This window comes from Miscanthus floridulus, chromosome 3, assembly GCF_019320115.1.
Source record: "Miscanthus floridulus cultivar M001 chromosome 3, ASM1932011v1, whole genome shotgun sequence".
Taxonomy (NCBI): domain Eukaryota; kingdom Viridiplantae; phylum Streptophyta; class Magnoliopsida; order Poales; family Poaceae; genus Miscanthus; species Miscanthus floridulus.
Genome location: NC_089582.1, coordinates 150,958,989 through 150,973,725, shown reverse-complemented (window position 1 = coordinate 150,973,725; position 14,737 = coordinate 150,958,989). Strand labels below are relative to the sequence as shown.

Below are 14,737 nucleotides of genomic sequence, written 5' to 3'. Positions count from 1 at the left end.
AAGCCGTTTGTGTGCAGATCCTGTGCCATGATCTTCTTGGGCATGATTCAAAAAAAAAATCTTCTTGGGCATGTTGTCGCCGGCCAACTCTGCGGCACGGCACTGTTGCAATCGAATTGTAGCCTTGTGAACCAGAAATGTTGACTACAACTCCGTGTTATTTTTGTACAGTGTTGACAGCAAGTAAGTCTGAACGGAACATTGCCTCCTAACCCCCTCCGTCCCATCTCATGTAAAGTAAAACATTTTCAACTTTGACAAAAAAAAATATAAAATATTATTAATATTTATGGTGTATAATTAGTATTATTAGATAAATCGCTAAATGTATGTCATAATAAACTTATTTAAAGATACAAATATTGCTAATGTTTTATACAAACCTAGCCACCTTAAGAAAGTTTGACTAGCACTTTTTTTTTTGAGGCAGAGAGAGTACTTTAGAATATGAAAGGCCAGGAAATACAAAAGGTGTGCAAATCCCAGGAGTAATTTGTTGGTCATTTTTTACATTTGAGTGACCCAAACCCAACTAGATTGGCATGACAATGACACTGATAGAGCGACTCTGGTGAAGAGCGATGATGAGCAAGTGACTATAGAGTTTTTTTCTTTCTTTCTAAACTCATAGCTCCTAGTATATATATAAATGAAGAATGAGTTGTGTCTGATGTCCATCAAAATATATTTAACCTTTTATACTGCTTATTAGCTGGCCGGAGTGATTCTGACAAACTGTGCAAAGAAAAACCGGTGAGCTGTAGGAAGGGAAGGCCGGGTGCGCTCATCTCATCTCCACCACACCACACACATCGCACGGCTCCAACATCAATCACCTCCCACACCATTAATTACCAAAAACCCTCTCTCGTCAATCACCATCACTACCCGAGAAACACAAACAAATCACAGCTCCCACCACGGCGCCGCCGCTGCCGCCGCCACCTCCTGCCCCACCGCCACGGCGGCCGGTGCAACTCCCTTCGTCGCGACCATTGCGCGCGCAGCCGCCCTCCTCCCCACAGCTCGGCTCCTCCTGCGCGGGCGCATGGCTTCCTCCTCCACCGCCGCCGCCTTCGTCGTCCTTCCCTTCCCCTCCCCATCGTCCTCCGACGACTCCGACGACGCCAATACCCTCCCTCCCCCGCCCGTGACGGAGCCGGAAGTAGCCTCTCCGCACCACCCTCCGCCTCCACAGCTGCAGCAGCTGGAGCGCGACTGCAACTTGGCAATGAAGGAGCTGGCGCGCGCGGGGGACGTCGACCAGGTTGTCCACCTCTTCTCCGACCTCATGCTCTCCGCCTCAAGCGCCGGCGTCCCGCCCAGCGTGCTCTGCTACAACACGCTCCTCAACGCGCTCGCGGAGGAAGGCCGCGCGGTGGAGGCCTGCAGGGTGTTCGACGGAATGCTCGCGGCGGGCGTGGCGCCCAACGCGTCGTCCTTCAACATCCTCGTCAAGCTGTACGCGTGGCGGACCGCCGAGTTCCATCTCGCCTACGACGAGATCCACGCCATGAGGCGCCACGGGGTGGTGCCCGACGTCGGAACCTTCTCCACGCTCGTCACGGGGCTGTGCCGGGCGGGGAAGCTTGACGAGGCCTGGGGCGTGCTCGATTGGATGCTGCAGGAAGGGTGCCGCCCCATGGTGCACACGTACACGCCCATCGTGCAGGGCTATTGTCGTCAGGGCCGTATCGAGGAGGCTACCAACCTGATTGGCTTCATGGAGGAGGCTGGTTGTCCTCCCAATGCTGTCACTTATAATGTTCTGATAAGGGCACTGTGCGACGATGCCAGATTCGATGAGGTCGAGCAGGTGTTAGCAGAGATTGAAACTAAGGGCCACAAGCCCAGTACGGTTACCTATAATATATACATGGATGCTCTTAGCAAGAAAGGCATGGCTAAGGAAGCACTCAAACAGTTTGAAGTCTTGCAAGGTAAAGGGTTGCATCCCACAGCTTTTACTTTGAGCATCATTCTAAATTGCCTTTGCTGTAACTCGAGGTTTTCACATGCCATTCCCATCTTGGAGAGGAGCACAGAGTTAAATTGGTGTGCTGCTGTTGTCGCTTACAACACTGTGATGAGCAGACTGTGTGACATGGGCAGATGGCCAGCTGTTCTGGAGCTCTTGGCAAACATGATCAAGAAATGTATCGTACCAAACTCACGCACGTTCAACATTTTCATCCATAGTCTTTGCATCGCTGAGAAGCTTTCTGTAGCCAAGAAACTGGTCTATAATCAAGGGTTTCCTGCAAATGTTGTGACATACAATACACTCATCCATTCATTTTACTTAAGTGGAGCAGGCCTGTGAGGCGGAAAGCATGTTTGTGTACATGACAGAAGTAGCAAATATTGCTCCAGATGAAGTCACCTATACAATAATGGTTGATGGATTATGCAGACAAGGAAAATTTGATAAGGCTACTAATTGTTTTAAAGAGTCTCTCAAGGATAGACTGTCAAAGGATCTTCTTACTACCCTTCTAAACAGGCTTGCTCGCAGTGATAGAAATGGGAACATCCTTGTTACATTCCAAGAAATCGAAAGACAAGGCTTTGTCTGTGGTTACATGATATTTGAGGATACGGTTAGATCAATCTGTCAGGTTGGTTTTCGTCAGCACATAAAGATGTTTAATCTGCAATTTCTGCTGGATGGAATGTTGGGACCTGGCAAGGAAGTGTACCCAGTGCATAAGGGCTAAGGAAAGAGATAAATGATCGCAAGAAAGATGGCAACTGGTAAATATATCTTTCAAATTTGTTGTCAAATACATCTGACTAGTGCTAAGTGCTTCCAGATGGATTAACAACATTACACATTTCTATGAACAAATCTTAAATTGGAATAGCGGCTGGTAGGTGGTCATGATTTTGCCTTCAAAGTGCCTCAATTTTTTTCCCAACATGAATTATTGTGTATACATTCGATTAATTTAGAAGGGCAGGCCTGGTGCAGTGGTGAGAGCTGTCTCACTAAGTCACCAGGTCGCGGGTTCGAAACAGCCTCTCCGCGGATTTTGCGGGGGAAGGCTTGCCTCGGTTTTTCCCTTCCCCAGACCCCACTCATGTGGGAGCCTCCGGCACTAGGTCTGCCCTTTTTTTTTACATTCGATTTAATTTGGAAATATTGGCTCTATCTAAATGCCAACCTTTTCTTGCTTACAATTGCAGATGAACTTCAGTTCACTCTCAGAGGTACAGCCAAGAACATACAATTACATTGTATGTGTCACAGTATCCAGAATGTGGGAGTTCAGAGGCAAAACAATGAAGAGTAATTCATCTATTATATGGCTTTAGCTATTCACAAACATAAACACAGCTGTAGTGGGACACTTAAACGATAACAGTCTGGCATTTCACTTACCAGATTAAAATTTCTTTGCTGCAGTGGAATTATTAATGAGGAGGACCACCTTTGGGAAAAATCTTTTTCTAAACACACATGAGGAGAATAGCCAGGTATGCACTACATAATATGCATCCAGTTTGAGTCATATGATGGTAAACACATGATGTGTATTGATGAGACTATATTTTCTAAATGCTGTAATTGTAGATTGCACAGCAGGTAGCTGTATTAATCTCCAATATTGCACGCTTGGATTATCCAAAAGAGTGGTATGTATTTATTATACAGGTACTATTAGCTATGTTGCACATCATTCAATTGGCGAATTAAGGCTACAATGTTTCCACTTTCCACGCATCTTCTCTTGACATGCGCCCTTTTTCCTTTGTAGTTTCACCTGGGCACTAATTCCAGTACCCAGAAATTTCTCTGATTATCCTGACTTATCAAATTTAGGCATTACTGTATTGTGATATTTTTTTATTGGTTTCCTTTGCTATTTGGCTTGGCCATTTAATCTACCCTTTCGATTGTTCTATTGGCCAGAAAACTCAGACGATTCCTTCAAAGACAAGCAGACTGAACTATATGGGACTTTGCAAAAAGCTCACGCTACAGTATGGAAGTCTTTGTTACTTTACAAGGCAGACATCCATATTGTTTTGTTCACCAAACTGTGCTTCCAGCTACAGTTGACCTCAGCCAGAAGATGATTAGAAATCCTGAACGGACTGACTACTTGTGAGGAGTTTCAACTGATCAATGAAAATGCACTGCCTTCGAGTCTGGAGCAAAGGAAGAAAAACTTAGGTACTGGGGCTACAATGCTACACGCTAAAGGTCGTTTTGCCTGGTGATCGAGTCGTGTTGCTTTTCAACATTTCTTGGCAAAGCATATAATTCATGTCAAGCTTATAAGATTAAGATAAAATACTAGTTATCTGTTATTTACTGAAACGTTTGCAACTGCTGGACAAGCTGTTGAGCAAATCATTAAGATAAAATACCATTTTTTTTATGCAACATATCAAAATTTGAAGTAGCATTAGCCATGAGAAGTATAGTAGATTGAGAAGCTGCTTTGCAAGTTGATATATACTCCGTATATATTGGAAAGTAAGCGCGTCGCGTTATTAATTTAATCTATAATAAGTATAAGTCGTCGCTCATCGCCGATAAACGGACAATGAGGACGGTGATATCGTCGGTGGAGCCTCTGGACGCCGCCAACTCGACCAGCCGCCTGCAGGCCGCGGAGGGAGCTGCTGGCCGCCGGTGCAGCACAGCGGGCGCGCGACGTCCACCTTGTCCCATAGGCCGTCGGAGGCGAGGACGAGGACGAGGACGAGGAACTCGCAGCTCGCGTCCACGGGCAGCGTGGTGGTGTCCGGCTCCACCAGCACCCATGGCTTGAGGTGCCCGTCGCCGATGCCCCTGGACACCGCCAGCGAGCCCTGCACCCGCCACATGCCGCGGCAGTCGACGACGAAGCCGCCCTGGCTCTCGATCCGGCGGCGCTCGTCCTCGCGGGACGCGCGGTGGTCGGAGGTGAGCGGGTTGGCCTTGCCCGCGCGGCAGAGCACGGCGTTGGACACCACGAGGCGGCCCTCGCGGAGCAGCGCCGTGACGCAGCAGGCGCCGCCCGCACTGGAAGTGGAGAAGTCGGCGTCGGTCCTCAGGTAGGCACGCCTCACGGCCTCCTCCTCGACGGCTTTGGTTGTGGTCATGGGCGTTTGTTGCTGCTGCTGCAGCAGCAGCTCCTGCGCCATGCGCCATGATCCTGGGCATGTTGTTGGCGGCGAACTCAGCGGCGGCCTTGCCACCGTGGCCGTCGAACACTCCGAAGAAGGCCGTGTGGGGGTCTCCCCCCAGGCCGACGGCGGCGACGTGGCGGTCCTCCATGTGGACCCGTCTCCGTCCCTTGCCCTTCCGGCAGTAGGCCGCGAAGCCGTGGCCCGCGGTCTCCTGGGTCTCAGGCCCCGCCTCCTGTTCCTGTTCCGTGGTGACCGTGGGGACAAGGAGAGGCGGTGGGCGTCGGCGGTTGACGAGCCGCGACGGCGACGGAGTTATGGCGGTCGTCGTTACAGCTGCAAACTGCTGGTGGCTGGTGGGCTTGCATGGCGATGGGGAGCAGGCGGCCTCCTGTTCCTGTTCCTGTTCCCCGGGCCCGGAGGAGGGAGGGTGGTCTGAGCCTGAGCGGCGAGCCCGGGAGGGTATGGATATGGTGGTGCGGCTCCGGCGTGTCCTTGTTGAAGGAGGAGGGAGGGCGGGAGGCGGCGGGACGGGGAGAAGACCGGCGAGCCCGGGTTGGGGTTGGTCACCACCGACGCGGAGAATGGCACGTTCGCCGTACGGATTGGATTATTGGTTGCTTTGCTTGCTACTGTAGTGAAGTAGCCTGTTAGTTGTGTACTGTGTGTGATTAATTTAGGGTCTTTTTGGCACGGTTTTCGCTGTCTCCGGCTCCACTACTGTAGCACGGAGCCAGAGAAGCTCGAAGTCGCGGCTTCTCCCGCTCCTCTCCCTAGTTCATTTTCTACCTCGATTTCTAAAACAGCTTCGGTTACAGTGTCGCTACCGTACAGCTACAGGTGTCGAGACGAGGAGCCGGAGCCCCCGGAGCTGCGCAAAGGGCCTTAATTTGCATCTGCCGGTCTCTCTCTGACTCTCACTGTAGTATATTAGTTGCACTACTGCATGCTGCAGCAGCAGGAGTCAGGATCGTCGGAAGCTGAGCGGCGGCAACGACAAAACCGTGGTGCACATGCACCTGCATCAACGTGGCTTCGCCCCTGACTGTCAATCTTCGATTTGCTGGTTCATATGGTTGCAGGTTTGTGAAGAAGTATTGCTGGCTGGTTTGTGTGAGAAAAAAATACTGTTTCGACTGGAAATTTACGATCGTTTACGACCCGCCACAACCAAACGAACAGGTTGTGTATCCATACAAGTAAGAACAACATCTGTCTCCCATACAAAATGAAACGTACGACGTGATTGCTACATAAATATTCCAATCACCAAATTAACCATGCAACAAAGTTACATGTTCCGGTACAATGCATGCATACGTATTGCCCGTGAAAATCAGGAACCTATTTTATTTAAAAAAAATCAAGGACCTATTAGTGGGCAGGTCCAATGGTCCGTAGAGAAAAGGGATACAGTGGCCCACAGACTGTCTTGTCGTGATGGGCTATAATTAGGCCGCCTTGTTTTCTACCAGGATTCGGCGGCCTTTCAATGATGCCCAGCTCTGTACAGCTAGGCCCAGACACTTTAGTATGTCCCACTGGTTCATCAAAGTACTTAGTAGACTACCCATCACCCGGATGATAGTTCGTACAGCTATCAACCGCTTTTTGAGCCAATCATAATTAAACATGTAATCTATAGAATTTATATAAAACGACAAAGAAAAAATGAATGGACGCAAAAATATAATAAAATAATCAACCAGGTCCTCCCTCTCCACCCAAACGCAACAACTTACACAAGAAGTCGCGTTACATATCCAACCACTCAGATTCCTTTTGGCAAGCTAACTGAACAGGATCAACTTGGAGAACAAGAAAAAAATAAAAGGAATGACACACTGAAACGATCAACTCAACAAGTAAGGCTCTGTTTGGTTTCATAAGTCGGGTGACTAATTAAGTTAGGTGACTAAAAATCAGTGACTTATAAGTATGTCTATTTGGTTGTAGATGACTTATAAGCTAATGCCTGTTAAGTGAAAGGTATGGGCCCCACGTGGAAAAGGGTGACTTATAAGTTTTAGGCAGGGGTGAACCAGCTTACTTCTTATAAGCAGGGGTGACTTATAAGTTAGTGGTGTTTTGCAAAACCAGTCACTTATTTTACTTTTTAACTTATAAGTAGGTGACTTATTTGAAACCAAACAGGCCCTAAGCCGGCTGAAGCTGTTTTATTGTGAGAGAAAAATACTGTAGATTCTAGCTGATAAGCCAGTTGATAAGTTCAAGCGGACAGGGCCAACCATAATGTAAGGCCAACTAAAAGGGTTGAGATGGCGACTAGAGGGGGGGTGAATAGTTCTTTTAAAACTTAATCGCGTTGGCTAACTAAAACAAGTGCAAAATTTAAAACTATCGGTCTAGCCAAGACTACACCCCTCTATCTATGTTCACTAGCACCTTGCAAAGATACTAATCGAGCAACAAAGGTGCCGTGTTAGCTAGAGCTTTCCTAACCAATTCTAGGAGCAAGGTTACACAAACCTATGCTACTAGTATTTTAAGCAACAAGAGAGCTCCTACACATGCTAGTAAGCAAAAGCACAAAACTAATAAAGCTCACTAGCAATGCTCAATAACAAGGCAACCAATGCCTAATTAGTGAGCGTAAATACTTAGCTACACAAACTAAGCAATATGACTAACAAGGTTACTAAAACCAAATTAGCCACGCAAGGGAGCTACTTCTATGCTACACAAGCAAGAAGGTAATTAGCAAGCTACGCGAGCTATCTAATTACAAGAGCAACTACACAAGCTTAATATGTATAAAAGTAATTACAAGCTTGTGTAATGGGGATGCAAACCAACGGAAAGAACAAGGTTGACACGATGATTTTTCTCCCGAGGTTCACGTATTTGCCAACACGCTAGTCCCGTTGTGCCGACCGCTCACTTGGTGGTTCGGTGGCTAATTAGCATCACCCGCTAAGCCCGCACGTCGGGCGCCGCAAGAACCTACCCCTTGTGTGAGGGTAGCTCAATGACACGTTTTACTAGAGTTGCTCTTCGTGGCTCCCGCGGGGTGAGCACAATGCCCCTCACAAGCACTTCTCCGGAGCACCGCACAAGCTTCTTGTGCGCTTCGACGGAGACCACCACCAAGCTGTCTAGGAGGTGGCAACCTCCAAGAGTAACAAGCACCACCGGCTTGCAACTCGATCACCTAGTGCCACTCGATGCAACCTCACGATGCAATCGCACTAGAATCGCTCACTCACATAATCGAATGATCGCTATTAAGTATGTGTGAGATGGAGGGCTCCTAAGCACTCTCAAGCATGGACACAAAGTCTCCCAAGGTGCTCAGCACCAGCCATGGCCGAAGGCCACTTCTATTTATAGCCCTAAGGGCTAAACTAGCCGTTACCCCTTCACTGGGCAAAAGTCGGGCCGACCGGACGCTTCGGTCGTGTTGACCGGACGCTGGACCTCAGCGTCCGGTCACCCGCAGACGGCCACGTGTCCTGATTCCAACGATCACTTGACCTAACCGGACGCAGCAGCTTCAACTGACCGGACGCTGAACCCCCAGCGTCCGGTCGTTTCCAGTAAGGTATCGACCTCGACCGGACGTGTCTGGTCACACTTGATCGGACGCAGCCCAGCGTCCGGTCACACTCCAGCTTCTGCGTCACCGTACGTCAGCCTGACCGGATGCAGCCTGCCAGCGTCCGGTGCTTTCAGACCCAGCGTCCGGTCAGTTGACCGACGCCAGCGTCTCCGCGATCAACTCGTTTTCACTTCTAACTTTTTTACCCTTGCTCTAATGTGCCAACCACAAGAATTTGCATCCGGCGCAATAGAAAATAGGCATTCCATTTTCCCGAAAGCGCCGAATCCCGCCGAGCAAGCTCGGCGGGAGGGAGAGAGGGACCCAAACCCATCTCAACCCTGCAAACACCACCTCCTTTGTAGATGTGCCAACACCACCAAGTGTACACCACCATGTGTATATGTGTTAGCTTTTCACAAGCATTTCCCAAAGGATGTTAGCCACTCAATTTGCCACGCCACTCGATCCTAGCGACAATGCAAAGTTAGATCACTCGAGTGGCACTAGATGACCGATATACAAACAAGTTTGCCCCTCTTGATAGTATGGCCATCTATCCTAAAACCCGGTCATAAACTTCTCTACACACCTATGACCGGTGAAATGAAATACCCTAGGTTATACCTTTGCCTTGCGCATTCCATTCCATCTCCTTCAATGTCGATGCAACACATGCACCAATACGATCAACAATGATATGTTTCACTTCATATCATCACGTGATCATATTGGTTCATCGATCTTGACTTCACTTGCTCTTCACCGTTGCCATTGTCCATCGGCGCCAAGTCTTGCTCAAGCTTCACCGCCACGCGGTCCATCACTCCAAAGCCTTTAACTTGCCCTTCATACTTGCAACCGGTCCATCAAGCCAAGTATTGTCTTGATCTTCTCCACCTTGATCACATGACTCAATGTCATGTCTCATGTGCAATAAGCTCCTTCATCATCACATGTGTGAGCTTTGCAACATCTTCAAGCCATTTTCACCTTCATGGCATATGTTGCTCACACACATGTACCTGTGGACTAATCACCTGTGTATCTCACATAAACACAATTAGTCCACTTAGGTTGTCACTCAATTACCAAAACTAAACAAGGACCTTTCAACGTTTCATTTGCAAATATTCTCTAACCTCACTAAAACCTTCGTAACCTGTTTTAAAAAAAACTATGTAACAAAATAGTGTTGCATGACCTGAGTAGGAGTTTCAGTTCCAATATATTTAGCAATATCAAACTCAGGGGTGGATCGATCGATGCATTTTAGACTCCACAAATCATATATTATATCAATGCAACAACTTAAGGAACTAAACCACCATATATAATTAAACACATAAGTCTGCATCCTAGTCCTGTCAAAACCAGAAAACAGAGGAACTGAGCACTAGCCTCCACAAGCAATAATCTGTTAAGAATTATATTATTTGAGCAAACTGAATTGTCTATTGTGGTTTCTTTAAAATCACAAACAAAAAAACACTGAATCTCTGAGAAAACTGAAACTGAACATTAACAATACATCACCATTGCTTGAAAATGACATATCATACAATTATGAAGTACTGAAATAACAAGCGCTGAAAAAATAGAGACTCTTGAATAAATGTATCAATGATACTTATCCATACACATAGCAATTCTAAAAAAAACTAAATAAAGAAGAACAAGACTGAACTGAACTACATGCACAAGGGGCCATGCGTGCAATGCAGGCACCAGACAGGAAGCGAGTAGAGAAAAAACAGAACCCTCTCCCTCTCTCTCTCTTCAACAAACAACACACTAGAACAAAAAGGCCAACAACCAATTTGTTCCGACACAGACAATATAGAGAAATGAACAATACAAATTGATTTCAAAACAAATGGGTGTGCCATCAGATGCGAACCTGAATACAATGGGAAAATTGAATCGCATTGAAGAAATAATTATCACACAAATACAGATTATGAAAACACTACACAATGAATTTCACACTGAAGAAATAATTATAACAAACACAGATTATGAGAACAATACACAGTGATTTTACAAGAAAACTAACTGATACACAATTAAAGATGATGCATCCATTTCAATAGAATAAACATATGCCAAACTAATTGACACAGCATGCTAAAGTGAAATGCAGAAGGGGATGTAGGCGCAATCACATGAACCTAAATAGAATGGGGAAACTGAATCGGCATGGGGGGAAATCAACACTAATCTTCAGATACGCGCACCAGTTGGGCGGAGCAGCCCACTCCGCTCGTCGGAGACATCCTGTACACGACTAACTGAAGCTGCTAGGGAGAGGATTGGGGTTGAGGTGAAGGAGCACAACGGGAGCGACCAGATGGAAGCTGCTGTGGAGAGGAGTGGGGTTGAGGTGAGGGACGACGTCCGTAGGCCGCACCTGAAAAGAGGGACGACGCCTGCAACTCGCAGTTGTGGTGAGGGGCGACGCCCCGCACCGCAGGCCGTAGCTCCTCCGAGTCGAAAGATGATAGAAGACGAGAAGATGAACAGATGAATCCCTCCCTCTCGAGAAAATGGCAATTTTGCCATCATCAGATTTGGGCTTCGCTTGTTTGCCATCATACAAACAGGATTCGCTAGGATGCCATTATGAAACTAGGTACACTAGCTGGAATGCCATTCTCTTTATTTCTCTCTAATTTAATCATTTTTTTATTCCAACCAAACTTTTATTCCTGTTTTACCCCTGCCCCAAATACCTCATCCATCATTTCTTCTTCCTCACAATTCGCACGCACGTCTCCCTATGCTCCTCTCTCCTCACACACGCACGTATGTCGGCCAGCAGCCGCACCAATCTCATTCTCACGGGGACCAGCCACCGCACCACCCCAACGCGAGCCTACCGTAGCACCACACGCACGCTAGCCCGCCACTGCTCTTGCACGGGCGGCCGCACACCGACGCCATAAAAGAGCATCGCCCCGATTGCGCTTGATGTGCTTAGGTGGAGGTCGGCGATGTCGTGCAGTGGAGGTCCATGATGGGACGACTCGAGCTGGGGGCGGACGTCTACTCAGTCATGGACGATGGCGCGTGCCTACTTGGAGGCGGCGAGCCGGCGGCAGCGCAGTGTTGGACGGCCGCGGCAGCGGGGTGGTGGCAGTGCGGCGGTGGGGCTGGCGTTGGGGCGGGCGGCGACCTGGGGAAGGGCAGCGGCGGTGGGATGGCCAGGAGTAGCGCCGCGTGCTGGTGTCGGGGCGGCACAGTGTGCATTGGGGCGACAACGGCCTGCTGGTGTGTGTGTGCGTGTGACGAAGATGAACAGGATGAAAGAGATAAGGTTTTGAGTTTAGGGGCAGGGGTAAAACGGGAATTAAAGTTTGGTTGGAATAAAAATAATGATAAAATTGGAGAGAAATCAGCAAAATGGCATTTCAGCGTGTGCACTCGGTTTGGTAATGGCAATCCGGTGAATCTCTTTTGCATGATGGCAAACGAGCGAAACGCAAGTTTGATGATGGCAAAATTCCCATTTTGTCCTCCCTCTCCGTCTCCAGTATCCACGTAACATACAAATGGGCCAAAACAACAAAACAAATTGAGCCCACTAACACAAACGGCAACAAACTTCGGGGGACGATGAATAGAAATGCAAGTCGGAGGTGAGCACGTGCACCGTACCAATTGATCGATACACTACTGAGTATGGACACGTACTACTAGGGATAACATAACACGCCATTCAAGCTAATTGGCCTTCGCTAGTGATTTGTTTATTTCTCGTCAATTGACATTTGTCACGGGTATCCTTTCAACAGCCAGCCTTCATTTTTTTTTTTTTTTGAGATGGTAGCGCATGTTACAGCTTTTACTTTTAAAAAAACTATAGGAGCAATCTCATACTTAGTGCACAATAATCCAGTAGAGGTCAAAAGATTTGAAATTGTGTGGTATTATCCCAGGGTAAGATCTGAAGGTGCCACTCATAAGATTCTGCCTTTTGAAACACATGACTAGTCAATAAAGCTAACGCCCCATTCGGATCCTTTGAATTGAATGCATTCTAATAAATTACTCCTTCATTCTAAATTATAAGACGTTTTGACATTCTAGATTCATAGTTTTTGTTATGAACCTAGATATATAACATGTCTAGATACATAGCAAAAGCTATGAACCTAGAAAAATCAAAACGTCTTATAATTTGGGACGGATTAAGTATAATTTAGATACATATTAATTAAGATAATATGGTTGTATATGAAAAATATTTGTATACTATTGTAAGCCATGCAATAGAGATGTTTATATGTTGCATTTCTCCTGTAGGCAAGCGAGTTGAAAAGTGTGCTATAAGTTGGAGAATAGAAACATATCATGGTGATCTACACAATCAAATTCCATCTCTCACCCTATAAATTTAAGATAGGCTTATATGCAAACTTTGGAAAGTGATGAAATCTCGTATTCCAAGCCAAATAGAATATAATCCATTAAGTAGTTTCCAATTCCTCCCAAATAAAGAGATCCAAACGGCTCCTAACAGATTTCACTTGCTGCACTTCTCTTAGGGCCTGTTTGGTTCACCCCTCCTAGTCACTTTTAGTCACTAAAATACCAAACGCTCCGCTAAAGTTTAGGGGTCATTAAAGTTTAGTGGCTGTTAGTCACCGATGAGTAGCTAAAAGTAACTAAAGTGTATATGGGACAACTGCTTTAGTGATCTTTAGTCACTATAACTAAACAGGAGATCACTAAACTTTAGGAGCCATTACACTTTAGTGGTGAAACCAAGCATGCCCTTAGTTTACTACTACTCCCTCCATTTCAAATTATATACAAAGTATTTTAATTTTTTTAGATACATATTTTACGCTATACGTTTTGAGGTACACTATATCTAAATACATAATAAAATCAATGCATTTAAAATGCCAAAAACACCTTGAAAATATCTTAAATCATGCATGCTACTAGTATATGTTCCTACTAGCACCGTTCGCCAGCTGCCGAAAGTTGATGAGATCATGTCTGTCCCAACTCCCAAGCCTCAGACCAATTGCCTAGTAGTCAGTAGATGCCACATGTTGGCTCATTTGGATTATTATTATTATCCCTCTCGATCTCTGCACAAGCAAAAGCAAGTCTTCGGCCTAAGTTGTTTCACTTCCAAATTAGAGCGTCCATGCAGATGTGGCAAATTCGGCTTAATTGAGTAGTCAAGTATTCCTTGTCCTCTCCAGTCCCCATATATATACAATAATTCTGCCTCACATGCATTGTCTTGCAATCTTTTCTTTTCCTATCCTTTTTTTTTCTTCTTATTTGGTTGTGCTGTGACCACACAAAGAAAAACCAGTACCAGCTAAAAGTATGAGCCCATTTTTTTTGTAAACCATACACATGCATGATGAATATATATGTTTTGCTTTGGATTGAAAGAGTATAGATTGACGAGCTTTGAGGGTGTTAGCTCGGTAATCAACAATTACCTTGCAAGCTTTGTATTGTTAAACTTTACTTTTGCTTAATGAAAAAGCGTGTTACGGCACGATCGCGAAAAAGGTTCCTGCTAAGTCAGAGTGATTTTCTTTGGAACAAAGAAATAAATTTATATGAGGATACATACTGAGATTTAGTTAGAAACATATAACAATTCCTTGATAAATCGACACTAATAGCGTTTGCTTCTATATGAGGGTACATACTGAGAAAACTAAAATGAGAAAGAAACATCATCACACAACAACTAAGGCCCGTTCACTGAACTTATCAGCCGGCTTATCAGTTGAATCTACAATATTTTTTTTTCTCATAACAAAACAGCTTCAGCCGACTTATCAGCTGGCTTTAATAGCATTGGTCGGACAAACAACAACAGTATGTACCTCGCATCACAAGTCACCGTAACTAAACACCATCACATGTGCTTTAACAACATATCACTGCTATCAAAAAGCCTTGACATCAAGTCATTGTCGCTTTGAAGTTATTGACTGTATATGCGTTTCCATATAAAACGAAAGAATATGCTTCCTGTGATATTATGCTCTGAAAAAGTACATGTAGCATGTTTTTGGAAGA

At 46.0% G+C, this 14,737-nt stretch overlaps 2 pseudogenes; one reads left to right on the top strand and one right to left on the bottom strand.

Annotated features, from left to right (window-relative positions):
* Positions 1-905: 905 nt before the first annotated feature.
* LOC136547540 (pentatricopeptide repeat-containing protein At1g09900-like) lies at positions 906-4,384 on the top strand (annotated as a pseudogene).
* A 106-nt stretch (positions 4,385-4,490) lies between these two features.
* On the bottom strand, positions 4,491-5,564 carry LOC136547541 (probable protein phosphatase 2C 32; annotated as a pseudogene).
* Between the last annotated feature and the right edge of the window lie 9,173 nt (positions 5,565-14,737).